The sequence below is a fragment of the Parambassis ranga genome, chromosome 4 (assembly GCF_900634625.1).
Source record: "Parambassis ranga chromosome 4, fParRan2.1, whole genome shotgun sequence".
NCBI lineage: Eukaryota > Metazoa > Chordata > Actinopteri > Ambassidae > Parambassis > Parambassis ranga.
In genome coordinates, this window is record NC_041025.1 from 14,252,064 (window position 1) to 14,279,837 (window position 27,774).

The 27,774-nt window shown below is 42.6% G+C and overlaps 1 protein-coding gene across 9 annotated transcripts in view; it reads left to right on the top strand.

Annotated features, from left to right (window-relative positions):
- The first annotated feature begins 2,959 nt into the window (after window positions 1–2,959).
- ptprsa (protein tyrosine phosphatase receptor type Sa) overlaps window positions 2,960–27,774 on the top strand; it is a 147,011-nt gene continuing 122,196 nt past the window's right edge. For 7 of the 9 annotated variants that reach the window (XM_028404781.1, XM_028404784.1, XM_028404787.1 and 4 more), the window contains exon 1: window positions 2,960–3,356. The gene's annotated coding sequence lies outside the window, so the exon portion shown is untranslated. Of the gene's footprint in view, window positions 3,357–13,897; window positions 13,942–16,720; window positions 16,838–27,774 lie in introns of those variants that run through there. The other 2 variants (XM_028404782.1, XM_028404783.1) reach the window with 2 other exon arrangements.

Below are 27,774 nucleotides of genomic sequence, written 5' to 3' on the forward strand. Positions count from 1 at the left end.
AATGTCCTCCATTTGAGCCCAAGCTGGCAGTAAGTGGGCTGTCGCCTCAAGGGACAGGGTGAGCGATGGCCCGCTGCTATCGGAGGTGATTGTGTCTCAGCCCCTAAGGGGTGACATAGATGAACGAAAGGGAGCAGGGAGACAATAGGGAAGGAAGCAATGTTCTTTTTTTAGTGTTCACACATGGACTTATAAACAGGAGGGGTGCACAGAAGAATTAAATGCATAAAAATAGCATTCAACTGTTTTCATTGGCCCTCTGATCACTCTGGATGTCCTGATGAGTTTGTAAATGGATGCCTGGTAGACTTCAAATGGCCAGTTATTTAGTTATTGAGTACAAGAAGTAGCCATCAGGGTCCTGCAACACCTTGCAAAGTTTAATTTAGCTGTGAACCAATTGTTGCATATGATCTCTTATAAGTACATACTCATATCTCACATCTCTTCTTCTCTTCCATTTCGCTATGTATCTTCTGTTGTGGTGTCCCTTCTGGTCCAACAGAAGGCCTTACTGTAGACCAGGTTTGGTGGCTGGAGCATCCATCTGTCTGTCTGTCTGTAGATGGATTTGTAGTTTGCAAATGTTACAGGTGTGTGTTGAGATTCAAATGAGGGCAGAATGTGATCTGACTTCAGACCCATGAACTACTCCTCAGTCTCATGGACTCACCCCAAATACACTACACACTCTTTTTCTGCACTTGTTGCTGCTGACAGTGATGCTAATTTCTTAGTTCTTATCATACATCCTAGTAAATTTAGTCTTATAAAAACCATGCCAGTTTGGGCATGGTTTGGTCACAATAACAATAAATGTAATTTCACACGCATCATTCTTTCTCTTTGAAATGCTTTGTTTTCTCCCATATTGACAACACTGATACGTGAAAAGGATCGGCTTGACTTGGAAGCATAACACTCTGACAGAAGGAGGCCAATAGTTTCTACAAGGTTCAGCGGTTCTGTGGAGAATCTTCGCAAAAAAGTACATGCTCTTATGTGATTCGGTAACAAACGATTAACCGCTCTGCCCCTAACACTTGTCACATCTTCCGCTTTCTGAATTTACATGAACACTCACAAGGAAAACAAAAAATGTGGAAAGGGAGAGCAAAGGGGGAAAAGAGAGAGCTCCTAGAGTGGAGGAGTCTCATTATTCTGTTATGGATTGCACATGTCAGGCAGTAAGTGCTCTTTTTATCCTTCCAAAGCACTAGCCTCGGCCACTGAGCGCATTTCCCTACCCGAGTGAAATTTACCATGTTAAGGCTCACGCCACCAGGGGAATGGTGGTGAGAGCTCTGGGTCGCTGCTGAGATTTACCGCCTTGATTAAATAAGGGGCTGTAGTGTGAGTAAGAGGCCAAGGGAGAAATCTGCGTAGCATAAACACATGGTTTTTTTTGTGTTTTTTTTTTTTTTTTTACTCACCAGTGAATTGATTAGACCCTCATCCTCCCACACACGCACAGACACTCACACACCCTCTTAAACCTCTTTATGGTGTGCTACAAGCCACACTGGGTTTTAAACAAAGAACAGAAAGGGGGCAGTGGAGGATTGCTTGTGGCTCAGGGTGGCTTTCTGCCAGCACACAGCAAAAGATGGATCTTTTTAAAAAGGGCTTGTTCCCATCCATTACTGCCTGCATACTTTGAAAAGTTCACACAAAATTATTTTATTGCTGCTCTCCCTCCATTTGGGCAGGAGGGGCCTTTCATTTGATGCACTGTACTACCAAAAAGAAATGCAGCCCCTTCCACAGATTGCTCAACTCAATCACATTTCCTCCCATCAAACACCTCGGTCCTTAATGATGCAGGGAACAGCTTTGAGTGCAGCAGCCACAAAAATGTTTTTTTTTTTCAGCTGAATGCTTGCAGCAGGGCAATTGGACAAGTTATTTCTTTCTAATCTGAGACCACATTGGGAATCCTACAATCAGCCTTTACTTTTACTACCTTCTGAATCAGAGCACATTTTGAAATAGAATAAAGTTACCAGCCTCAGTCAGAGATGTAGTGACAGCAAGGCTGACTGCAGTTCAGTTGATTGATGTGCCACCAGTGTGTGTGTGTGTGTGTGTGTAGCCTCCCTGCTGGACATAGTGGACAACAGCTGTCAGTATTCAAATAGAACCAGCCAATGAGAGTTGCAGTTTTTACCTAAAAGCCAATGGGATTGGCTGAAACATGGTTCAGCCTCATTCCTATATACAACATTTATAGCATTTATACATCTTTATACACAAGGTACAAAACTAAAAAAACTAAAATGATGAATGAAAAGTTTTATTTAACACAATTGAGAAAATATACAACAACAGTGTAGTTTGAATATGTTCTTCTATAAAACTCATTTTGTCATGTGTCATGCGGCCCCTAAAAAGAAAAAAGAAATAAATATTCATTATTCTATGATACATAAGGAAAACTACAAGAATAGCCTATTTTATCATGTAGAGACATTCTATGCAGAACTGAGTGCTACTTCACTTGCACCGCTTTTTTTCCCTGCGTCTCACACTCTGATGCTCTGTAGAATATCCCTGCAATTATGTTATTCACAACTTCTCTCTCAGCCTCCACAAGCGCTCCGTGTGATTGCACCGCTGCTCTGTATATTTGCTTCCTCTTCATCCTGCCACAGCAGCAAGCGCAGATTTATAAAATCAGAGATCAGCGCGCAGTAACTCGTTTTGTTACAGGCCCCAATTGTGTTATGATTTCCTACCAAATGTGCTTGAACGCACCAAGTGATATATACTGGTAAAAGGATTTACGACTGAAGAGAAGTCAGGAGACGAAGTTTATGAGGCGGCATTGAACGCAGCACAGGGCTCCGTATTTTTTTCTCCTCCTGCTTTTAGAGGGGAGGGAGAAAGAGGGGGGTATTTGACTCCTGTCTCCCCACCCCCAAGCCCGTATGAGGTGGATTTAGGAAGAAAGGAATCCAAACCTGGGACGCGGAGATAACGAGAGACACCAATAAAGAGATACACGTTTGGAGATCCGCGCGCGGCGGTGTCGCGCACGGATTATTATAGGATATTTTATTTTTCTTTCACCGAGGAGGAGATTCTGGTTTTTGGAGCGTCTGATCTCAGGAGGGAGAGGAATACAAGCGCACGGTGAATAATAGAAGTATTTTATACTCGCTCCCTGCGTTAACAAGTGACGCTCTTGCTGCTCGGAAAAAGTGGAATACAGCAGTTTTTTTCTTGGGGATGCAACATAAGTGTTTTCATATGAAGGAATTGACCTCCCGCACGCACAGAATAAGGATTTAAAAACTGTTCCCCCGTAAACCAACTTAGGGGGGTAGCCTCAAAAATACTTTTCCCACGCCGCTAAAGTAAGTGAATGCAACTTTTCTACTTCTTATCTGCACTTTTACAGCTTCGTCTTAGTTTAGATGACACGAAAACGTCACTTAAAATGCTGTTTTATGCACATTTGCACAAATTTCGTGTTCAATGAGTTGGTTATTGTGTTCATTTAAATGTCTCAGACTCTTAGACTGTGGCTGACATTGTCTGCAACTCAATGCATGTATTCAAACCGAGAAATCAAACCTCTCATTTGCTGATATTTTAGCCAAAGGGCACTAATTTTGTTTGAATTAAAAAGCAGTTACTTGTTACTTGTGCATAATCTACACAATGCACTTCAGTGTGTTTTCTTTTTATATTGCATTTAATATCCCTAATAAAAAGAGGAGAAGACTGTCAATAAATCACTGCAGGATTTCCATAAATAAACCCTGGAGCTCCCATGCTTCACTGTACACAACATGGCTGTTGCAGTTGTTGTAGGTCTCTATAGAATTGTGACCTTTTTGTGGAGTTTATATGAGCTCCTTTGTTATGAAATGAAAGTTTTATTCCCTTTTGTTATTGTACAAAGTCCTTTTGTAAAAAAAAAAAAAAAAAAAAAATCTTAACCTGAGACTAATCTTTTGCCTTGATCAGTAACTTTTGTCTGGTTGTGTTGGAAAGTTTACACACAAACACCTCCAGGCTTTGTTTCTTATGTTTCATTATTTTTTGCCATTTTTATTTTTGGTTAAAGCAGTCTTCAGTAAGTCAAGTGAGTCCAATTTGAATTGCAATGGATCTTAATTTTATCTGAACATTTAAGGCTAAACCTTCCTCAGGCAGTGTCCCTTCCCTCCCCTTCATCCTTCTATCCCAGCAGCAACTGAAAGCCAAAAAAAAAAAAGATTAGTAAGAAGCGTTTCATTAAGTGGAGAGCATTGCTTAACAGAGAGGCTCAAACATTGTTTTTATTCTTTATTTAAGCAAATAACTTCAAAGTTGTAGGGGTCAAAGGTCAGGGTCAGTCTCAGAAAAGCAGCAGTTAGAACTGGCAGAGGCAAGACTTGTTCCATTAGGAAAGGAATTCAGCAATTCACAGTGTCACAGTGACATGTGCTGCATGCTCATCACTATGTGATGCTTTTCTTCAGCACATCTGTTACTGATCTGATATCCTTGGTGTTCTTTTGTAATAAAAACTCAGGTGTTCCCTTCTTTTGTCAGTCCAGCTCATCAGTCTTGCATTCCAGTATTCAATAAGGCGCTACCTTGCATAAATAAACCCATTTGTCACATGATGAGAGTCACATGTCGATTGTCAGTAGCAAGAAGAAGTCTTGTCCTTCAGAGTAATTACACAAACACGTAAACGGAGAGGCCGGCCGTCAAGTGTGGATTCTTAATGTGGCTTTAATTGAACAATTTATCACCCCTGATCGCTGTCAAATAAGTGGGCAAGAAAGACAAAAGGCAATGAAAATGCCAAGGATGAGCTGCTGGGCACAGCTCACGCCAGACGTAACCAACATGTGTGTGTCCGCCTGGCGTCATCGGGGTGCTGCTTTATTTCATTGAGCTTATTTTTTTTTTTTTTTCCTCCGTAGAAATCACAAATCGATGCATTTTGTGAGCGGCGCACTTGTAGTAATGCATGGTGGAAGAGGGAGGGAGGGAGGGTGGTGGCAGTGAGAACATTACATCCTTGAAAACTTTTTTTTTTTTTTTTTTATTGGACTAAACTTTTGATTTCTCCCCGGAGCTTCTTTCCCTACACTTGGAAGAAAAGCTAATTGAATTGTGCCCCGGATATGATGCTTCACCCCCTCCCCCCCTCTCCCCAAGTATGGAGGTCTTGGAGAAGTGTCCTCCTCAGGGTTTTGAAATTCATTTCCTTTGCAATTATTTCCTTCTGAGCTGTTTTCTTTTATTTCCCCTACCTCAACAGTAGGGTGTATTTTTCTCCCATTTCTTTGACAGGATCAAAGTGGAGAGGAAAGGGAGATTCAAGATAGCCACAGGCCTCACACACGGACTGCAAGCTATTCATGTAGTTTTTCTTCAGGTGTAAAAGGAATTTTCAAAAGTAATTTTTCTGAATATTTTCTTAACATTGCATACATTTTTGACTTTTTGATATGCACGTAACTTAGACTCTCTTGTGGAAATAGAGTTTTGTAGCCCAAGCAAAGCACTTGATGCTTTGAAAGGCTAATATTCAAGATGCTGTAACCAGCTAAAACATAGATGGTGTAAAAAGTTGAATAAAACCATCATTAACTCAATGTTTTTTCCAAACCGGTGTATTTCTGCTGCCAACATTTGATCATGAGGGTCTATGGGAAATTACTCGCTTTAGGAGCCACCATCAAGTGGCCATTTGAAGAACTGCACCTGATCTAAGCTAAAGATTGTATGATTGTGTGTCTGCTATTTGCTGTAGTTACAGGGATTTTTTTATGGTGCATCTATTTCCATGATCTAGCCTTCATTCAAGGCTTTTAGGACAAGGCTTCAAGGCTTTTTCCCCCCACTCTGCCCTCCTGTTCATTTTATTCACATCCAAATTAGCAACATTTTGGTGGCATCAAGTGCTTTGCAATTAGTCACATTGCACTTGACGCAACAACACAGTTAATAACAGCTGCTCTGAAGTGACTGTCGAGGTAGAGAGAAAGAGAGAAATGTGCGCTATGCAGACACGCTGTTACACTCCCAGCTAATTGTGTTTATTCATTTTAATTTGCTCCGAGTGCTAAATCAGTGCTCTTCCAGCGACACGAGGTGCAATTAGACTGGCTGTGAAAACAGGAGGCAGTGTGTTTGGTAAAACGTCCCCTCCTCTCCTCTTTGATTTGTGGATTAGCCATCCCTTGTCATTCATATTTCTTTCTTTCTTTCGTTTTTTTCCCTCCCCTCCCTCATATATACTAGCGGGGGATACACTCGATGAAAGTAACATGTGAAGCTTTCTAATGTGACACTCTCGCAGATTACATGATTTGATTGAAAATGGAAGCATCTACAGTAAGAAGTCAATTGTCACTGTGTCTCAGAAATAGTAGTATATACTGTTAGGTCCCAGAAAAACATGATGTGTGTTGCAATGTTCATAGAGATTTGTAGGTAACATTCTCGGCCCGTTTTTGGTTCTCTTTTCCATCTTTTGATTCATTTTTTAATGATGCTTGTTGCTCGTTTCAGTAGCTTTCCAGCTGCTCCCTAGTTGGTACATTTTCTCTTTTAAAAAAACAAACCCAGTCAGAACACCTATGATAAGTATAGACTGCCCTGCCATGTTTCCTTGCAGAAACAAAAAAAAATACAAACACCAATGTTGACCTTCTGGATGCAGTTGTCATTTTCACTCTATAGACCTACATTTTCATCCTGGCCATAAATGGAGGAACACGAGACTTGTGGCTGGCAGTGGATTGGTTGAGTCCTGTGGTGGTTGTCTTTGTGGAGAGGAGAATTGACCGTGGCTCTCCTAGCAGCACTCAAAAGTCACATCTGTACCCCAACTCCCCTGAAGTCTTAACTTTGGTCTTCCCAAACAAGACAGCATGGGTTTTAAGCAGATTTGGTTGGGTTTGGAGGCAGGTGTCAGCTAAGACGAAGCTGTGATAAGGTATGTGAACTCAGCAGGATTGATCCGTCTCTGGCTGAGGCTAAGTCCTCCTTGTATCTTGGCTGCCTGTCAGGACCCTCTGGTGTGTGCTTGCTCTTTTTTTAATGGTCTGTATGGATATTGCTTTGCTATCCTTTTTTGGTGCAGATCCATGCTAGGTCTTTAGTAAATTTACACCTGCATTTAATACTTCTCATACTTTCTTTGCCAGTGATATGCAGGATAAAAAAGAGCTGTATCTAGTTCAGCTGTGTATTTTGGGCAGGGGTAGCCCCTCATACACATAAACATACTAATCCCTGCCAGACTATCTGGTGAAGCTTTCTGGGAATGCATCAACACACTGTCACCTCCCCAGCCTCCTGCCCCGTTCCAATGGTAGCTCCAGGTTTTTACAGAAATGATTCGCTTCAGCTCCTTCTGATGAAGTGACAGTAATCTGCTTTTGACAACAAGCAGGAGCAGACCTTCTGTTGATGCCTGCTACTCCCTCATTCACTTCCGGCTGCCTCCCCTCCAGATATAACACACTTGAACAAACATAGTGCTGTTTGTTAAAACCCGGAGTGAGAAAAACGGCTCCAGACACAAACACCAATTCACTCTCCTTTCCCTCTGGCCCTGATCCCATCCTTTTTATGGTTATGGCACTAATGTGAACTGGTGTTTCATGGTGAGAAGTAATTAACACCCGGTCTGGGACAGGCATCAAGTGGGTGTGTCTGGTTGCGTCTGTCTGTCTGTCTGCGTGCCCTCTGGGCGTCTCCTGATGCTTGCTGTTGGGCTGTTCCTATATGTGATTACCAGCTGGCTGGCTTCTCTGAGATTGATGCACAGAGGTTCCCCTTGGGGTGTCTGCCTCCTTCTACTCTTTGCAAACTAGGTTTGGCAGGAATGGCTGCCCTGTGCCCTGGCAGTTTGACCCTGGTGAGGTTTTACACACACACATGGGTGGGGGAACTAGGAGGGGGGTTGAGGATCCTATTCTTGTGCCTGGAGAGTTCAAACAGGTTGCATTTAAACCATGCTCTCACAGGCCGTTAGACAGCAGACTGTTGAGCCATCTGTATGAAGTATATTTGTAACGCAGTTCCCAAAATGTTTGCCTATACACTATTGTTTGAGTCTTTTAGATCCTTTTGAGGTGAGAAACATTTGAACCTTCTGCCAAGACTAAGTGCAAAACAGCAGATTGGTAATGAAGGTTACTTTTCTTGTCTTGTTGACAGTTACTTTGTGTGTCAGCAGTCCTCCAAGTTTCCCCGAGCAACCCTTTAAACACTACTAAACCCTTTAAAGGGTTTAGTGTGTTAATGTGGATTTTATTCACACCTATAATTTAGAGGCTGCTTTATTGGACAAAGCTTGGAAAAAACACTTTAATCTTTAAGCCTTTGTGTCTGTGATTGGTCTGCAGTTTGATGATTGATTGTTGGTATACTGTATGTTTGGCAGCTTATTCAATGTGCTAAATGCATTTATATATGAAAATGTAATGCAACTTTTGCTGGCCAATGTTTTTCCAGCATTCCCCTGAATGAAGACAAACGGATTTAAAGTTTAAAAAAGCTGCACATTGCACAATGCAAATAAAATGAGAGGAACGTAATATTTTTTTATTAGTAGAGCATTTTCTGACCTTTAATGAGACATGAATTCTATGAGAGGTGTGTGTTTGTGTGCACTAAAAGCTGTTAATCCGATGGTGCTCACTGTGCTCAGAAAGCTCAGGGCTAGATGGCTGGGGACCATTCAGATGACCCCCACCACCCACCCACCCATCTGTGCCCCTCCCCTCCCCCCCTCACCACCACCACCGTGTCCTTTTGTTCCTTGCCATCTCCACACATGCACACATGCTTACCCAAACTTTAGGGACATCTGTTGCGGGGGGGGTACGCTACTGGGGGAGGGGAAGTGGGGGGCAGCTTTGAGGGTAGAAAATGGAGTAGGAGGAGGGGCAAGTGAGCGAGTAGGTATACTCAACTTCCCTGAGGGGTGGAGGGAGGAGAGATGGTGAGGTCGCGCAGAAACATGTGTAATCAGGGTAGTGGGGGGTTGTTGTCATAGAATAGAGAAAGGGAAGTGGGGCTGCTAAAGAGGAGTAGGCAGATAAGTGATGGATGGAAGTAATTGTGTGTAATGCAAGCAAGGAAACATGGGGGCCTCTGGGAAAGCAAGAGAGATAGAGAGAGAGGGGGGAAAGAGATGGGCGCTGTGAATAGTACAGCAGGGAGAGGAAGGAGAATAATGAGGAGGGAGAGTGTGGAAAAATTAGGAGGCTGAGGAAAAGGCGAAAGATGAGCAGAGCTACAGTGCTAAAAGGTAGAGCAAGGAGACACTGGAGAGACAGAAGCAGCAGCAGAAGGAGGAGGAGGAAAGGGAGGAGGCCTGCTGCACTGTTGCATCACTCAGAGCTAGCCAGGGTTAAGAAGGAGTAACTACCTGCCTGTCAGGCTGATTGTTCATCCCTATGCATCAGGGAATACATGTCCTGGTTTATGAGAAATGGCGCAAATTCACTATGTGGGCCACTTAACCACAGAAAATGGCTGCCCGTGTATGTCCTGGAATATAAGTAGTACTGCCTGTGTGAGGGCCTCCTTACCTGGTAATGATTGCTATGCTGATGATGCCGTTCCTCCCCTTTACCAGAAGATGATCTTCTCATTTTATCCAATCTGTTTACAGTCTGGCTCACTTGAAATCATTCATTTTGAATTAATAATTCTCCGACCACTACAAAACCTCACCCATTCGAAGAGCCCAATAATAAAGCTTCAGTAATTACAACCTCAGCATCCAGGGTGCATTTCAAACTGCATGCTGCCTCATCTTTCAGTGAAATGGAAACAAAGCCTTCGTACTCCAGTCTGGATACACAAATTATAGCGTACCACTGGCACGTAAAACAGAAAGAAGACAGAGAAGGCACCAGAGGCAAAATGCATTGAGTTTCCTCTCACTTTCTCACTGTGCAACACAAGCTTGTCTCAGAGATGGGGAAGAAAGGTTTGTCAAGTGCATCATGGCGGAGAGAGTAAAACCTTCCCCCAGCCCCTGGGAAGATAGAAGGTGACATTTGTATGTAAATGGAGACAGGCGCTCTCCACTGTATTCGAGCTGACAGAAAACAGAGTGGGCAACCTGGCATTTTCCTTTTTGAGGAGTTGCAAATTTAGTTGTTTCTCTGACATTTGTGTTCTGGTAGGGAGTTAATACACAGCTTTGCACTATGTGGCTTTGTGTTTCTGGGCATTTGTCACACAGATCCTTGCATACACACATATTGACTCTAAGGAATCCCGATTCCTCATTTGATGAACTCTGCCCTCTGTCTAGACACCCTCACCAGTCAATGTACATACATACATTTTCCTGGCGTGCACTGTTTAGTTCTAAAGATTCAGATTTGAAGATAATTTAGGACAGGTGGCAGAAAATTTATAAGATAATCCCAGCAATAGTACTCTTGCACCTGCAGTGGCTGGACCCCTAATTAACTCTTGAGTCTGTGTGTCAGAGAAGATAATCCTGATTAAAAAGTGATTGAGGTTGGGAGGGGGTAGAATGACAACACTGCAATCAGAGATCCCAGCCACGGTTGGAGAGATTAGCACCATCAGAGGGTGGGGGCTACCCCACCATCACTGCTGTCACCCTTTTGTGTATGGATCAAATCCATGGCAGAATAAAGATAGATGTTTTTTTTCTTTTCTCGAACTGGTTTTTGTACTAAAGGGAGGACTGTTTGAACACCAAACCACTTGATGTCTTGTGTTTTTAGTAAATATTTGAAGGCAGAGACTAGCTGATTAATGAAATGGAAGTTGACACTTGTACAATTATAAGGGCAATAGGACCGCTGATTTGACAGGATTTGATTTATGGTACAGGCTTTATAGATTGAGTAGTAAGCATTAGGCATGGGGATGTTTTAAAAAAAAACACAAAAAAACTGAACCATTCGGTACACGTGTCATGGTTTGGGGGGTGGGTTTTGTTCGGTTCAGGACATGTGCAGGGAGGCATTTTGTTTCCCACTGGCACAAAGACGAGTGTTGCCAACTTGGCAACTCTGATACTAAATCTGGTGACTTTCCAAATCTCTTTTGTCCAAAAGCGACTAGTGACAAATCTAGCGACTTTCGTTGGTAACTTTTGGAGACTGACATGAAAGCACATAGCCTATCGTTCCTCCATGAGCAGTGGGTGCGACCGTGAGCTCCTCCCCCGCTCCAAAGCTCTGACAGTACAGTCAGTCTCAGCTGCACTCAGAGCAGAGAGGAGACCCACACCACTCTGCGTTAACTTAGCTGAGCTTAGTCAGTGGAGTTCAGTCTATCCAACTAGCATGTCATGAGCAACGGAAAGCAAAACAACACTTTGAGGAGATGCACAACCGCTACATGCAAGAGTGTTGTTTAAATCTATCCAGTTTAAAGTGTAAAACAAGCAGACACCTGTTCATTTATCCTGTGGAAGTGGGAATTAGGCAAGCAGAGTAGGAGGAAAGTAGGTGGATTTTTTTAAGGGAAATAAATAAGGCTGTTTTCAGATTCTGTCTGTTTGCCACTAATATGGGTAGATAGTGTTGAGACAGAATGAAGCAGGGAGCCAGGGAGCTCTGATTAAGCTTGCAGCCTGATGCCACCAAGTGGGAACTAGAGAAAGAGAAATGCATTACAGTGATGGGACAACATCGTAAATAGCTTAATAAAGACACCAGGAGCAGTGTCAAAAAAGCTACATAAAATCTAACATGGCAAAAGCAGATGGTGGCACAGTTAAATGTGTCTTTTTTTAGTAAATTGGGATAAAGTGTGATGTGCTCCTGAACTGAAATTTGAGCATAAAGCTGGAGACATGAAGCCTGGCAAGGACTGCTCCCTGTCTTGTAGCCAAAGGGGTGGGTGGGATCTACTGGGAGATAAATCCAAGCCCAATCCCCACCCCTCAAGGCAGCCCCTATGACATTTGTCATTTTACCCCAATCTGTAGTCTCCACAGGGTGGAGGTAGGGCTAAAAACATGAAAGGAGAGACAAAAGCAGGTTTGGCATAAAAAATGGGGGGTTGCTCTTCACAGCCCCACCATATTTGCCCTTGGGTTAGTGTAGTGGAAAACGAGGGAGAGGCAGAAACAATGAAAAGCACAAAAAGTGTGTGTGTGTGTGTAAGAAAGAGAGAGGGGACCACAGCTACAGCAGGCAGGAGGGAAATGGAGACAGCAGCTTAGAAACAGGAGGTAGATGGAGAGCAGAGGGTCTTCCATTTTCATGCAGATAAAGGAGCACTAATGAATTTGAACCAATGCCCTCCAGGGATATACCATAAGGGCTAAAATAGGAAGGAGCAGATTGGGGTTTATTGGCTTTTTTAAACTACAGCCAAACTGTCTTTTAGGCACACAGGGGTGCTCCCAATTTTCCAATCACTAAGATGGCCGTCGCCCCTACTTGCCAACTGCTGTGGCTGAGGCCCGTGCCAGGGCTCAGAGAGGATTTGATGCCAGAGGAGATGTGCCTATCTGGCCAGGCTTAGAACCACTGCTTCAGCCAACAGGATCATTCATCTGGCTTTCTAACTCAGTTTTATTTACCTCATCTGGACAACCTTGTGTGTCACTGATTGCGGTCTAACAGTGTGTGGTACAGGATGTTGTTGTTGTCTGGATGTATGTAGATTAATGGATTTGTTCTCTCTGTAGCATGCTGGGCATGAAAGTGTCCAACAAATGTCTGATTTCATACTGTATTATTTTCAGTTCTTGCAAATGACCACATGTAATGATCAGTTTTCTGTTTACAGTCTCTGAGGATTTGGTTAACCGTCAAGCCAGAATTTAACAAGGCTTATGTTGCACAAGGAGTCTGCCTGGAGTCTGGACATACATGACTTATCTATCACTTTTTTACAACGTGTTGTTCTACCTCATGGAGTGACCAACAGCTGCACATGGCAGCTATACCCCCATGTAGAGGTAATGGTCTGGCCTCCAGGCTGTGAGCCTAGCCGGTTAATAATGAAGTGGGCCCCTCCATTGTAAATCACAGAGGGGATCTTGTTTGGCTGACACCTTTGGGGAGCAGTGCATGGGAGCAGCATGTGTTACGAAGGGCAGTCTAGCTTCAGTGTAGGCAGAGAGAGGAAGAAAGAAGGGGCTCTTTGAACATGATGGATGTGTGGCCTTTGCCTCTGTTTGTGTCATATGAGATCTGAATATTAAAAAGAAGTGAAGAGATGAGGCATGAGCTGGTGTGTCGTATTTATGTTCAGTCAAAGGCAGTTTGTTATGTTTCATCTTTCTGGGATATTTTAATCCAAAGTGGGGCTTATAGGTGAAAAACTTTAAGGCAGCAGACAAGCTGAGTTGATGCTGGGTTTGTGTTGGACCCACGAGACACCTAGCTGTCACCATGTTTCTCACATTCATTCACGCAAACACTCAGTGTGTTGAGCAAACAAGATAGAGTACGTATTATTTACCAATACTGATTAGCCATCCATCATGTTCAAATAAATCCTTAATGGATGCAAATGTACTTTGATAGTTGTCATTGTACTTGGGCAGGCTGCCACAGTATGTGTTTCCACAATATTAATGGAAATGTAATGTGTGTATTATTGAAAGGGAAAACATGCTGATGTGAAAGGTAGAACATTTTTCTGTACGCAACAAGCAATGGCTTTAACCTATTTGGATGGAATTTTAAAGTGGGCTGGTGCTAAATTGCCTTTTGCACACTGACAGCCAACCTTAAGCCTTCCAGGCAGATTGGAGTTGAATATAGTATGTTTATAGAAAGAAGCCAGGAGGAACCTTAAGGAACCTGGGCCTGGTCTTTGAAGTCAGCTATTTTCCTTCACTTCAACTGCGTCACTCACTTCAAAGTGGGAATTTCACACAGAAATGTTCTGATTTCCTCCCCCCCTCCTCTCTTTTGTGTAGAATTTACAGCACATAAAACGGGTCTGGGGAGACTTTGTCAGAAGGTATCTGTAACCTAAGATGACTCCGTCTGTGTGCATGTGTGCGTGGGTGTGTGTTTTTTTTTTGTGCCTCTTGACAGCTTGTGGGGGCTAACATAGTTTATGCGTGCATATCGAGAGAAGCCTGCAGTTGCTCAGTGGTGGTCTGAGGCTTTGCTTTTGTTAACGAGATGGAATCCAGAGAGCCACGTGTGGAGTCATGGTTATTTAGGTTTGACCCCTGCGGTTTAAAGTTAAAAAGGGGGATTTGAATGTGGTTAGTAAGACTTATTACTAGTTAAAATTTGCTAAAAAAAATGAAAGTAACCCAACAAAATTCACATTCCAAGTCTATAAAACCAAATATGCCCCAATTACAACTTCCTGTGTGCTAATGAATTTGATGTCGGTGAATAAAAAATGAATCCATGGAATGAAATTGCTGGCATATCATTGAAAATCAGCCTTTGCTTTTATAAAATAAGTGAAGTTGTGTTTATGCAGAGGCTGAGGCTTTAGTGGATTTTAGTCTGCTTGACCACCTCTGTTTTTTTTTTCTACCATGACTGTAATTGAAACCTCTACTTTAATCGCTGAAGCCAGCACTGGCATGCAAGCTTGTAAACAGATGAAAGTGTCCTCTCCACTAACCACAGTAGCGGTGTGTGTGTGTGTGTGTTTGTGTGTATGTGCATGCTCATACATATCGTGTATACTCAACTGCCTTTGTGTGTCTGTGTTAGTTTGTGATCATCACATAATTTGTAATGGCAACCATCTGTGTATGTGAAGTTGTTTGTGTGTGTACAATTCACAGCTGCAACCCTCTGTGTGTGTGTGTGTGGCAAACAGAAGTGGCGAACAAAGGAAAACGGGTTGCCATTCATCTGTAAGTGTCAGGAAGTAGAGAATAAGTTCAGGGCAAGCTATCTGTCAGCTTCCATGGGCAGTCTTAACATGTGATTCCCTCACAGTCCATCACCTTCCCTCATTTTCACCGATAGCCACAGAGCTCCACGGAGCTCCCACACCCGACTGCACATGTCTTATTCCAAAGGTGACTTTGGCCTCTTGTCCTCGTGGCTTCAATTTATCTGCTAGCTAAACATCACTGTAATTGACTCTCGAATAACAAACAGGGAGGACACTTTGCCCTTCTACAAGCAACGCAATTTAAAATTCTTTTGTTGATTTTTTTTTTTTTGACACTGGTGTTTGTATCTGATGTGCTTAAGATGTTTTCTTAAGAGTTCAAATCCTTGCCCACCAGCAATGAAGCACATCCCCACTCCCACCAACACCACCACCCTCACTCCAACACCCCCCACCCCCATGAAGCCAATTTGCACTTCGGCTTTGAATAGCAGCCAAAATGTGCAAGATATTTTTACCCGGAGTCCATGATCTCGCTTGATCTGACTCGGTGCAGGTTGTTAGCTGAGGCGATTGCGTGCACTTGACCTGTTGGCGCAGGCAGCGTGGGCACGCAACACTGGGCACTGAGACAGGAGGGAGGGATAAAGGGAGGAATGCAGAGATGTGTGTATGTGTGTGAGTGTGCTTTTTTTTACTAGGAAGCAAAGAGAGGGAGATGGAGGCAAGGAGTAGAAGGAATAAGTGGAGGAGGAGGCAAAGATTCCACTGAGACCAAGGCTGCCAGTCCTGTCAGGGGAAAAGAAAGAGAAGAGTGCATGAAAACAAGAGAGGAAGTCTGGAAGTGAGAAGAGAGCGAAGCAAATTAGAAAAGGAAAAAATTGACAAGGGATCATTATGAGTCTGTTTGTCCTAATATTTTAACTTCACTGTTTGATGTTGGGGTGGGGGGATTTTAATGATGCCCCACTTTGCCGCAGGACAGTTGTGTACTCACTCACAGATTAGCATGTCAGCATATAATAGAGATGGAAGAGAAGGCAGTGGAAGGACATGGCCGGATACCCCACACGAAAAAAAAGCTGCCTCCACTCCACACACTCCCCTCTCCATACCCCTGTTTTCCTCCCCATTCTCCTCCCTCATTATTAAGGGATAAAAAAAGGTGTGAAAAGTCTTACTGCTCTAATCTTCCCATATAGCCTGCTCAATGGCAAAAAAGCTTTCCCCCTCATTTCCGGCCTAATGTATTACATCCACCCATTTTTACCTCAGCTCCCCTCTTTGCGCTTGCTGTGCCTCGATTGCAGTTACCGTCTTTGGACGACCTCTGTGATGGGTGAAAATGGGCTAAAGGCCACAGATGGAAATAGCATCAGCTGATAAAGGCAGCAGGTGCTATAAGCAGTTCAGGCAAGATTTGATTTCTTCTTTCCGGCACCTGATTTAGAGGTTTTCTTTGGGCTATTACTGGCCTGTTTTATTCCTTTTGAACTGAAGCGAACATGGCAGCATGGCGCGGTACCATTTGGGGTTTTTTTTATATATCACTTTCTGTGTTGTAGTGTTGTTGACACCAGGTAAATTATGCTCCCCTTTGCTTTCATCTTTTCTCATCACCTGGCACTCCACAAGAAATCAGATGACACCTCTTGATGTTAACTTACTTGGTTTCTTTATGCCTCCCAGCAAATATCATCCAAGCTTTCAATCAACTTGATGTGCCACCTCCAAGCTCCTCCTCACCATCTCTCTCTCTCTTGCTCTCTATCTACCAGTTTGGCCTGTGGTGTTTACCAACAAGTTAGGCACGCTGGGTAACGTAGTCTGCAGATCCTCACTGCTCATATGACTTCCAGCATTGGCTGTCTATAACAGCTCTCTGGCAGTGACTGTCACCTGACGCTGTTATCTTGTCCTTCACATGTCAGCTCGAATTTCACAGCAGGCCGCGGTTTTGACAAATAGGGACTTTACACTGTCGAACAAGTCAGTCCCTCTGAGAAGACAGTTGATTGGATTAGCATCGAGACGTTGTTGTGATATGGTAAGGAAGAAGAAGGGGGTGGGGGGGTACTCGTGGAGGAAGATGGAACAGCTGGTGACAATTGTGGCTTCGCTTGTGAGAGGAGTGTGGCGGCTTGTACTGAAGCAGAGAATATTAAAGAAAGCAACATTCACACCCTGCTCCTTTCAACTTCTCAAAAGGCATGTTGTGACTTTCATAAAGCGTCGTCCCCTTTGCCACTGTAACCCTTCATGTGACCATGTTGTTGTTTGGTTTGAGTACCCCAGCTGTTACATTGAGGCTCACGTGGGCCTTAGATGTAGGTCTTAAAGATGTTTATTTGGACTGTAAGCCAGTGTCCAGACTGGATAATGGCTGTGAGCGGACTGAAATGTGGGACCGTTGAATTTTTTTGTTCTATTCGGAGTTGTGGGTGTCTAAACTTGGGCGCGTACAAACCCCACACAATGTAAAGCACTCATATAGTCTGGCAGCATTAGCTATACTTAGTCCCCACGGACAGTGGCACGATTCCAGCTTTGTGAAAGGGTTCTGTCTCCATTTCTTTTATATATCTTAGAGGATTTGCAGAGGATATGGGCTGTTTTTTTAAGCAGCCTGACTTTGCATTTATCCAGTTCCACACTTCGCCTCCTGGGAGAGAGCAGTTAAATCGGAATACGGTAAACAAAAACAAAGAGTTAACTCAGGACATTAACAGTTCACCACATTCTCAAAGGTATGCGGACTCTAGTGGAGGTAGGAGAAAAGTGTGTCATGCTTATTGGCTTCTTGCCAGGAAGTTGACCATGGGAGACCAGTTCATGTCATATTAAAGCTGCGTATGCAGTCACACTTACCATGAAAACATATGGGAATAACAGCACAGGTATGGATGCAATGGAATGGGATAACATTGCCATGCCTGGACTGGCACAGTTGCTACTCTGTCCCCGTCTGAGGCTAAAGACGACGGAATATTTCATGTGACCGAGACGAGAGGGTAAAGCAAAGTAAAATTTTTGGCCCAATAAAAGCTCAAAGGGTTGGAGAGAAAAATAGTTTAATTTAAGAGAGGCCTTTGTTGCTTTAATGTCATCTTGTGTTCTTATAAAAATGCCGAAAAAAAACTCCCACATAAAAAACAAAAAAAAAACAAAAATGTGAGATGGCACAGCAAATTCAGAATAAATTTGTTTGGAGTTATTATACCCTGGAGTCACAACGTTTTAATTTGGCTCCGGCCCCTCTGGTTGTGAAATTTCTTGTGGCCTGTTGCCGCGTAAACAAAACACATTTAGCATAATTGCACCTTTGGTGTAGGCCTCTCTTCAAGGCAAGGTATTGATTTTCTCTCTGCCTCTGTGTCTTTCCCGCTCCGGTCTTTGTTTTTCTTCTCCTCTGCTTTATTTTCCCTTCTGCATTCCTTGGTCGGAGCGCTCGATCGTTTAGTCTCTCTCTCTCTCTCTCTCTCACTCACTCTCTCTCTCCATGCCTCCTGCCCTGGATGGTGCTCAAGTAGAAAAATAGTAACCGGAATGCAGTTCGATAACAGTCGCCAAAATAATGTTCACCCTATTGACACCCAAGGCCTGGTTGCCAATCAGCCAAACTCTGTTTTCCGTTGAAGTTGCAGAAGCCAGTGATGTTTTCAGGAGAAGACACGGCTAAAAAAAATATCAGTTGTTGCTGTGATTTACTGTGTTGATTTGTTAAAGGGTACAAAAGCAGCTCTGCAGCATGTGGGAGGAATCTAGCAGACGGCTTCCTCTCTGAAATCAGAGATGAGTGTAGTGTAGCTGTGTGATGTCCCACTGTGTACGACACACAGACACACACTCGCAAATCGTCACACAATATACTCGTGCAAACCTTAATATGTATGAATATGATTATCTAAATATTGATGTATCTGTGTGATAAAGTGAATTATACATACATACAGCCTGCAGTCCAACATTGTTAGGACAATGTCCCATCATTGTTGGGTCAGAAGAAGTTACAAAGGGTACACAGACAACACTGATTGCAATCTTTACAATGCAAAGTACACTGTATTTGATTATCTGAAAGTCAGGTCCCCAGCAGCAGGTGCAGCTACAAACAGTCCTCCATGGTAAACAACATTTTAACAGAGACAACTAAACTTTATTGGGATCTACAGGTGATCAATTAGTCAGCAGAATCAGTTGTTAATCATGGCTGATACCCGGGTCTGCATTTTTGCCATGCTGTTGATGTTTGCTTTACTTTTTATTGGCGAACTGTGTAGTATGCACATTTTATGCTATTGGTGTGAAAATCACAGCAGGGTAACTACAAAAGTTCAGCTACGAGCCAGTGTCTGTGCAAAATGTGGTTACGTTAGCACCTATGTGATTAGGTTAGCAATTAACATATTTATCTTCTCTGCACAATCTGCTGTAGTCCTTCTTCATCAGCAAGATTAGCTGTTGGTCTCCATGCCCTCCTCAGCTCACTGATGGCTGTCTCACCATCCTAAATGATCCAATAACTTCCCAGCACTTAAATTAACAAGCAGCGGTTAGAGCGCAGAACATCTCGGACAGTTTTAAGCTGATCAAAGAGTAGAAACTCAGAGTCCATTACCATCCACGTCTCAGCTCAAGTCTGGAGCTCCAGCTTGCATTTGTCAAAGCTTTCTTTCTTCTTTTTACTCTCAATAGTCCAAACGTGGTGAAAATGTCCTAAGAACTTTTCTGTATGAAATTCAAGGAAATTAATGAATCTTTGTTGCAGTTTGGCATTTTAAGTTATTCCAGGTGAAAAGTTTTTTATTTTTTACCCTGAGAAAGATTGGAGTATACTGGGTTTAGTGCTTATAGTAATCTATCATTGTATTTGTGCTTCAGTTATCATATTTGCTTCTCTGTTCTACTGAGAATTTTATGTTGAATTAAATCTGGCATATTTCACAAACAAGTCAAAAAACATTCTAAAACATGTCAAACAAATGCAGTCTAAGCCTGTGTCTGGCTCTGTCTCTTTCTCAGCACAGTTCAACATAACAAAATATTGACCTATACTGTCAAAAGACAAACAGCTGCACAATATCAATACATGTTTATTTTCGATATTAAGTCTGTTTTATTTAAGATAGAAAAATAAAAGATTCATTCAGTATTTGTATAACACAAATAATTGATGAACAGCACTCCTGTTCTCATTTTTAACATACAAAAGTGTGTGTATGTGTGTTCTGTGCAGCCCTTTAGGCTTTTTGCCTGGCTCTCAATCACACCCTCCACATCCTCCAAACATGGTACACATTTCATTTTAAGTAGCCTCTAGATGTTTGACCACAAGTGCTTAGTGCATGCAGCAGCCTGTTAATCCCCCTTCATCTGAATAGACACACACTCTCACACCTCTGAATGTCAGCGGGCATGTAATGTAATGTCGCCAAGTGTATTAACATGCATAAGACATGAACACGCACTCATACACACACGGCGCATTTACGGTCCAATGAGTCTTCGACGTGTCCTGTTGCCCACTGTACTTTTGTGTAAATACACTCATTTGCGTACGCTAGCTTGACGTGCATGTGTGTGTGTGTGAGAGAGAAGGAGAGAAAGAGAGAGGCAGTCAGGAAGTCATTGAGGGCCCCTCAAGTGGTGGAATGCAGAATGGAGGGAGGGGGTGGTGGGGGGATGGGGAAAACGTGGTTAGAGGCTCCAAAAGTTGTGGGGGTGTGGTTCTCTGAATTCACGAACACACACACACACACACACACACGAACCCTCTACAGCCTACTATATTTTTACAGTATGAATAGCCTCACACAGATGTTCACTGTTTATATGGCCCTCATCAGCTTCGATTCAACCCTTCCTCTGAGCAGCTGTGCCAAGTGTGCGCGCACACACACACACACTAACAGACTGGAATTTGCTATTTTTAGTTACAGCCTTGGGTGGTAAGGAAGCTGGGAGAGTAGCAACAGGCTGAATATAGACTTTTGTTAATCAAAAAAAAAATCTAATTTGCACTTTCCTCTTTTCATCTAACACCTCCTTCCTCCATCCTGCCTATAATATTCATCACGAAAGCTGATATGGAATGGATCTCCAAAATGAGGACCAAGCACTGTATCTCACCTGTTTTGGATAATAACAGAAAAAACTTTCAGTCAGCATTCTTTTTACACCACATTTTCTTCACTGCTTTATTCTGATTTACTGTTCATTGTGAGGGGATTTATATTAGACTAAAACTAGTTGGCTGCAACTGTCAGAGTACAGCATTCAGTCTGTGGAAAGGGTGGTGCCAGTATCAGCGCTTTTGATGGACGATTTTGGTGCATGGCGCGATGAGTTGATGATGCTATTACTATTATAAATAAAAATTAAAACTTAATTTGCTTAATGCAGAGCGTGACCAAGTTTTAGCACTTATTTAGAGAAAGGATATGTGAAGCTGCTTTTGAATTGACATGCTGCTGGTGTTTTAGTATTACCATGTGTGTCCAGTTAGTTGGATGTCTAAAGCTCAGCAACTCCTAAACTAATAAAGAAATGTGTGCTTTGAGTGTTCTGAATTTCAATGAGCTTCAGATGATCGGAAAAGGGGGGGTAAGGTAAAATTGATTTTCAGCTGAGGAAAAACCGATACATGTGAGCCAGTGAGTGGACACACACACGTAAACGTCAGCGAGAATATTTAAGCGCGTATGCACTGACGCTGACACTTACCCAGACTCCTCATACACTCCTGTCTTCAGAAGGAAGGTTAATTGAAGGTTATAGCTGGGTAGCTGAAGAAGAGAGGCTTTCAGCGGTAACGTGTGTGTGTGTGTGTGTGTGTGTGTGTGTGTGTTTTCACCTCCATTGCTTGCCCTGACCTCCCCACTCCCCCTTCTCTTCTCTCTCTCTCTTTCTCCGTTCTCATCCAAAGCCCAGTCAAAATGTGCAGCCATGCAGATACCTACAATCTCATTAATTCAACCTATCGGCTATACTGCAGTGCTAGCCCTCTCTCTCTCTCTCTCTCTCTCTGTCTCGCTCGCCCTCCTTCCATATGCAAACAGTTCCACTAAAAGGTTAATATAATCTGCCACTGCTGAGATTAACTGAGATATCTGTGGATACACTGTAAAAAACGCTTTGTCGACACATCTCTCTCTTCATATTTTTTCTGTATTTATTAATCTATACAGTATATAATGTAAAGTATGCAACCCCATGTCCTGACTTGGCATTTTAAACATTAGACATTAAGGTTGTACAGTAATAAGAAAAAACTAAGCTTCCTTTGAAAAAGCACTGACTAAATAGAATAGAAAATAAGTGGAATCAAAGCAACTCGATAATGGCCTTATGTTCAGTGGATCCCTACTGGAGTGTATCATCAAGTCCAGTATCTCTGATACTGGATGCATACTTGTTTGCACTGATTATTAAATGATATGCAGCACACACCCATGTCATTGAGAACAAAGACCCTTTCCTAAGTGTTGAGGACTGCCTTTACGTGATGGGTGGCCCTGATGACTGTGTGCATAATAATAGCACATTGTGTCTGTGTGTGTGTGTGTGTATGTATGAGTTTGACATTTGTGCTCAGTAGCCCTTTTGTATTAGCTGTGTATTAGCCTTTGTGTGCAGCCATGAGTCTGTGCATGCGTGTGCCCGTCTATCGTCACCCTCTTAAAGTCCTTCTCCCACACACACTCATTAAAATGTCATCCTAAGCAGGGCCATTTATTCTATCTGTGGAATGCAGTAGACTCAGAGGGATAGAGGGCGGTAGCCATATTGAATTTCTGGAAAAATGGAAGAGCTGTGAGCTTATGCAAGGTACTTTTTGGGGGTTTGTAGTCAAATGTATTGAGTAGTTTTTGGAAGGCTTTTTTGGAATAGCTTTTCAGAAAGGAAGCAAAACAATAGTGTAAAGTAATACGCAATTTAGTACAGTGATAAAAATCTATAGAAAGCAAGCAATCTTGCGTGGCTTTCTCCATTTCCTGCTTTGTGAGTATAGTAACAGGGACTCAGGTAAGCGTAGCGAATTCTAAGTTGCACAAACTAGCAGATATATATTATAGCTAAAACCTGAAGTCAAGTCAGGCTGTGGTGCCCCAGGTTAGGGGGGCCCCTGAGGAATGGCAAAGAGCCAACTGCAGTGAGAGCAGAGGGCAACCAATTAATCAGGCCAATCACAGGCAGGCAAATCTTTGGACAGCCCTGTCTTGTATCTGTATTCACTTCAAATTAGGCACTGCTCTTTTTTAACAATTAATAACAATGAGTGAGAAAACTAAACTAAACTAAGAAAGACTGAGTACACTTTAAAGTTTTTTATTTCAATCCAAAAGTATAGTTTAATTGGTCTATATTACAAAAGAAAAAAGGAAAAAGGACTACACAGGTATATCTTTTAATGATTTGTAACAGCATAGGCCTATTATTACACATCAGAAAAGAAAAACCATTAAATAGAAAAAGGCTGCTACACATTCATTATTTAAATCAGAACCACATGAAATAACAGCTAGTTCTGCAATCTCTCCTCTACAACATTATTAGATTAGTATAGGAACTCCTGTCAGCTTCCTACTTTCACCCTGCTTCTCTCTCTCTCTCTCTCTCCCTCTCTCTCCATCCCATTTCCTTCAAACCCCTCCATTTCCACGGTAAACAGACAGATGAATAATTTAATCATGATCGATTCGTTTGTTTCAGGCTCAAATGTCACAGTGTCATTTGATCACTCCACACTCCTTCACCCCTCCCTCCCCCTTCCCCCTTTCCCAATCCAAGCACACCTCACAGCCTCATCATTACTCCATGAGACCAAACAACAGGCTTTCCTCCTCTTTAATGAGCAGGAGGATGCCTCCCTGTCACTGGTCATGTTTATTGAAGGAATTGCTGTTTGGTCTTAGCACTGATCCAAATTGTTTGTTGTCTGTGTGGGTGTGTTTTGATTGCGTAGGTGTGTGTTCTTACTCACCTCATAGGATGCAACGCTCTCTCTCTCTCTCTCTCTCTCTCTCTCGCTCTGTGTGTGTGTGTCTTTTGACCCTAACACAGTTAGTAATACTGTGTGAAGACCAGTCACTATGTTGTTATTTTCTTCTTTTCCTCCACTGACAGAGGAGTGAAATCCAAGCAGACAGGGGGTGGACCAAGGGAAAGAAGTAAAACAAACATGAGGAAAGAAGAAAAAAAGAAAAAGCAGGCAGATGAGTGATGTTAAAATGAGAAAGAGAGAGAGAAAGATGAGGGTGGAAAGCAGCGGGGGAAGTTTGGAAAAAAAAACTAAAGAAAACAAGTGATCGTCAAAGGAATTAAGGGAGGGCATGCAGAGCAGGAAGGGAGAATGAATGGCAATATTTATGAAAAAAAGAGTGTAAACATGAAATAGAATAAGCCTGAGGTGTACTTGCTGCATTTCTGCATCAAACAAAACATGTTTGTTTGATCAAACATTACCGCCAATGCCTGATTGAAGTATGAATAAAATATAATTCATTTAAAATATCACGATTGGTTGTGTTCCAAGTTGCTTTTGCAGGAAAAAAATCGCTGCTGTTTACATCCAAATCTGCAGCCTGTATAAACACAGTGCTTGGCTGTAGTTTGAACTAATTAATATTTGTTAATAAGACACTTTAAGGCACAAGAAAAACAACAGACATGAGAAGAACAACACTGTACTTTCTTCACATTTGCACCTGTGATTGCTTTTCATGGTCGGTTATCAGACATTAAATCAAATAGTTAATTCACCCTGTGTGTCAGTAATAGAATCATCCAAGATAATGAATAAGAAAAAGTTGTGGAGTGTGTGTTTAATGTGTGTTATTGTGGGCACAATAGCCTCTGTGTCATCTGCAGTGGATGAAGAAGGAGCAGCTGGTTCACATTTCCATGGTGCAGGGAGATGGCAGCCAGCTGCATTACAGCTCTATGGAAGCCTGTCCCTCTCACACACACACAGACACACACATACTGTCACTCTGGTGGAAAATGCTGCTGTTGCTCTGGGTTCATTCATGAGTTGACCTGGCTACGAGCTGTGCTGCAATGCCCAGGTGACTGATGCAACCTCCTGGGATCTTGTTAGTGACAAACACACACACACTAACGTGATTCCTACATTTAATATCTGGGGCACTGAGCATTTATATAATGAAGCATTTGTGCAAAACTCCAAACATCAGTTTATAAAGCTAGTCTTGATTGGCTTCCTGCAAGTAAAATTAGCAACACAAACATCATTATATGATGTATTTTGTCATTTTGTCACCCCCCAAGAGGGTGTGATAATTGTGTAATACAAAGGAAAAACCATAATCATCATGGCAATTGACACGATTGACTCCATTTTTAATTTCTCTCTCCCTGCATCTCTCACATTTTTTGTAATTCCGCCCTCTGTCTGTCACATATCTACTTTGTAAAGCAACACTAGTATATTTTAGCACCATACAGGCTTCATCAACCAGTTGTACCTCACACAGATTATGTTGGGTTGAGCCTCGGCTCTAAACATATAGCGTACAAGTGTGCCGCGGGCCTGGGTGAGTTCACCTTGTTGACTCTCTGTCCTCTCATTTTATGTCATTGTCTCTAATTTACCTCAGAGACTTTCCTGCTATCGTGCCAGCAAACACGGCTGAAATGAGGGATGAAAGGCCAATAGAATACTGATTAACTGTTTGAGGCTGCCTCTTGTGTGCATACGAGGATGTACACACACGCACACAAACACACACACTTGTGTTGGCATTCACGTTTGCTCCACGTGATAGTAAAGGCCGTGCTAACACACTCACTTACACACATACATACCGAGTCGGTAAAAAAGACAGAGGAGGGACGAGTCGACCAGATGGAGCAGCTTGCTTCTTGCTGAGCGAGCTTGACGACAGCTGAACAGCTTGAGGTGTACCGGAGTGGCAGGCCACAAACACACACACACATACACATATATATACTGTACATACCCAGGGACATAGTAGTCACACACAGCCATAAAGACACACACTTGAACCATCATGTTCACACATAACACCTGTGTGTGCACTTAGACAATGAAAAGACACACTCAGAGTAAAGTATACAAAGCTTCATAACACATTCCATCAGACCGGCCTTTCAATCAAGCTCTATTTATGCATAATCAGGAGCTATAGTGTCACTGCTGGCTTGCGTCTAGCCTCTGTCTATAAAAATAAATAAATGAAAAAAACTATTGATGGCTATTGAAAACATTTCCTTCTCACTCCCACTGTCCCTCTATTCATTTTCACCTCTTCTTTCTCCTCTCCTCCATTCCTCCCTTGCTTCGAATCGTGACTCTCCAGTCAGCCTATTCCCTTAGCTGTGATTAGGGGCTTTGGATTCCAGCCTGCATGCATTTCAAGGCCTGGAGGCTTTGGAAAAACCAGCCGTCTTTTTCAATCCAATAAAGAAAGGCGAGTGAGGGTGATCCAAATATGCGAAGCGAGCAAGCGAACGAGTTGTACACAACTCTTATGCTGAATAACCAAAACAAAAGGAAATATATATATATATATATATATATATATAAAGCAAGGAAAAATGGGCCTCCTGGTTGAAAGAATGCCAACACTCATTCTGGCGCCAACAAGATGAGCAGCTTGGTGGTATGGCAGCCTGGCTTGGAAGTCATACTTTTTATGCTCTTTCCCAATTTTTTTGTTCACTCCATCACCCTTTTTTTAAAAGATTAATTGCCGTGTTGATTGTGTAGTTAAAACTTCTTAGTGTTCCCCTGCTTTATGTGTTTACTTCTGCCTCCCTGATGTTTTGCTTTTGCTCCATTGATAAGCCCTCCGAGGCACGTTGTCACTTTATTGCCAGGCTTTTATCATGCGCTGCAGAAACCAGGAGAGGGTGAATGTTTTCATTCCACCTTTCACATAACCCTAGCGTGAACTGATTTCTCTGTGTTCCTGACCTGGATTATAGTAGTGAGTGAACAAGTTTAAACATATTTATTTATGTTTCAGCACCGGCTTGTTGTGAAAGACTGAACAGATTTTGAAAGAACAGCTTAAAATCCAAGCGCAAGTATACTTACAGCAGTCGACAGGTAGAACAAAGAACAGATGATAGTCTAGCATGATGTTCTTCTTCTTTTTATTTTTCATCAACGAATGCTTAACTAGGCTTTGGAGCTATGATTTCTGATTGGGCCACAGCCCTTGAGATTCAGGAAGCATAATGCGTCTATGTGTTTTAGTATGTTTGGATTGATTTTTGCTATAGGGACAGTGATGATGTTGCCATAGTAACAACACACCATAGAAAAATTGCTTCTAGATGTGCTTGTCAATGTCACAACAATATTGTAGAGCATTTTTTTTTCTTAGAGACTGGCTGTGAATTGGCATCTTCTGTACTTTTGTGTTTACTTCCTGATAGCTCCTCAGGGGAGATCACAAGATGAGCAATGCAGGCTGGTGAGACCATGGGCCAAAAAAGAATGAGTTCAGTTTAGACCTCAGAACATAATGGGCGTCAGCAGTGGCCAAAACCTAGAGAAGACAAAACAGTGTCAGACAAGTCCAAAACAATAGAAAATCTGTCTGGAGACTGAGACCAGGATTGAGTCTGGTTATGGATGTGAAATCACTGTAATCCTTTACTGGATTAGAATAGAAAACATTTCTCGTGTAGTTTCGGGGCTTCTTCCATCTCAGTTTTGAGCTGTGGGCCAACATTCTGCTGGTTGTCTCTTGCCAGTATTGGGTTTCAGGTTTAATCCAGAGACAGGAAGGTCTGCCTGAGCTGTGAGCTTTAAGGGCAGTAGGAATTACAATACCCACCATCCCTGCCAAAGTGCTCTTGAGCTAAAATCCTCAATGTCCAAACTGCTGCAGGAAGCACTGACACTGCAGTCTGAGCTCATCCAAGACTCTCCTGTCTCTCCATCGCTCGCACTCCCCCCTCACTCTCTCTGTCTCTTCGTCTCCCCCTCTC